Genomic DNA, 1,892 nt, shown 5'->3' with positions numbered 1-1,892 from the left:
CTTTCTAGCTATACTCTTAACATGTTATGCATAGTGTTATATATTATGAATTCAAAATAAATCAATGCAGTTTTATAAAGGACTTGGTTTTGCAATCAAAGGACTAACGACGCAGACCTGTTTGCCTTCTATTTCGATGTAAAAGCGAATACACGAAATTTGTGGCCGTTAAAAAGGGAATTGAGTGTTTTTGCCTATCGAATTGACGAAAAACTCACTAAGTACCTGTGAAGCTTGCCACAACGGTCAACCTTTAAGTCGGAACCGATAAAATCAAACATCTTGTACATATTAAAAAAACTTCAAACCACCGGCCAATTAGATGATTTCAGAACCAGCCAAATTACTTTAGTTTCGATCAAACATACACAAACGTACCTAGCTTGTAAGAGCCCACATTTGGTGCATAAAGGGGCGTTAATAGTAACCTCTTATCACAAATGCAAGACTTTGTCTTTCTACAAGATCACTTTAAGAATATACCTTGAATAGTCTAAGTGTATTAATTCATTCACTAACAACCTTTTTCACTAAAATTTAGAAAGTTATGGAGACATTGTAGATCGTGTGATGCTTCTAGATCTAGATCATGGGAAACACAAAGTTAAGGACTGAAAATTTGTAGATGGTGTGATGCTTCTGGATCTAGGGCCCTTCTCACTTTAGCACTAACTCAATAAGGCTATGTGTGGGGATAAGTGTTACGTGACGTCCGGTCAGCAAATAAGAGACTTTTGTTTTAGATGTGTAATGATGTTGTAGTCCTATATATATATATATATATGTTGCACACACATACTAATATAATACTATTAAATCCAAAACCGATAAAAGCGACAATTGCATGTCGGCCCCAAAACATTTCCCCCATTTGTAGCCCAGGGGCGGTGTTGATCGCCCCATCGTCCTTTTATCGCTCAAAAATACCGCCCTAACTTGCACACTATCCCTCTTTTAATAAAAAAGAGAAAAAAAAAACCTTATATACATTACTAAGAAAATAAAAGCTCTTGATATTTTTGTAAAACTTGATATTAAAAAAAAATTATAGACCCACAAGTCATTTCCCAATTCCCATCTAATTATAATAATAATAACAATAATAGTGAGGTATAGAAGTTTCACCATATATACATACACAACACACACAGTCACACACACACAGTTTCTACACGTATAAGGTGAACATGCAAACGTCATAAATAATTTGCTAGAAACCCTATTATTATTTTCCATATATTTTACTATTTATAGCTTTCCAACGTCTCACCTTGATCAAGCCACTTTACCCTTTCTCTCTCTAGAACTCCTATACAGAAAGCAATAATATTATTCAGATCAGAGTCAGTGATCACAAACTGATTACTGCATGGATAAGAAATGGAAGCTATCAAAAGAAGATCCAAACAATCATTCAACAAAATCATCATCATTGTTTAGAAGCATGTCACACAAAAGCTCCACAAAGTCACCACTTTTGAGATCTTTTTCACAAAAGAGTTCATCAAAGAACAAGTTCCCATCAGATCTCACAAGAAGTAGTTCGCAAAAATGCGCAAACTTTACTCGAAAATGCGGTCATTTGGCTAAAGAACAGAAGGCGAGGTTTTATATTGTCAAACGTTGTGTTACAATGTTGGTGTGTTGGAAAAAACATGGAGATTCTTGATGGTTTTGTTTAGGGTTAATTTGGGTTGGGTTTAATTGGGAAGTATAAATAAGCGGCGAACCGTGGATATACATGTGTTTTACATTTAAAAGATTTATTAAAATCTTATTCTACATGTAAAAAACTAGTTTTTACATAATCTTTTTATGGAGCTTCTTGAATATAAATAAATGGAGAAGCCGTTTTTTATTAGAACGTTTTCTAAGTACGTTTATATGCAAAA

At 34.0% G+C, this 1,892-nt stretch overlaps 1 pseudogene; it reads left to right on the top strand.

The window, feature by feature from the left end:
* The first annotated feature begins 1,296 nt into the window (after positions 1-1,296).
* LOC143582417 (small polypeptide DEVIL 11 pseudogene) lies at positions 1,297-1,680 on the top strand (annotated as a pseudogene).
* The last annotated feature ends 212 nt before the right edge of the window (positions 1,681-1,892 follow it).

Source organism: Bidens hawaiensis, unplaced genomic scaffold, assembly GCF_021521415.1.
Source record: "Bidens hawaiensis isolate Kalapana, Puna unplaced genomic scaffold, B.hawaiensis_p1.1 tig00031709_1, whole genome shotgun sequence".
Classification (NCBI taxonomy): Eukaryota; Viridiplantae; Streptophyta; class Magnoliopsida; order Asterales; family Asteraceae; genus Bidens; species Bidens hawaiensis.
The sequence above is the reverse complement of the archived record's forward strand: the minus strand, read 5'-3'. Positions and strand labels throughout refer to the sequence as shown.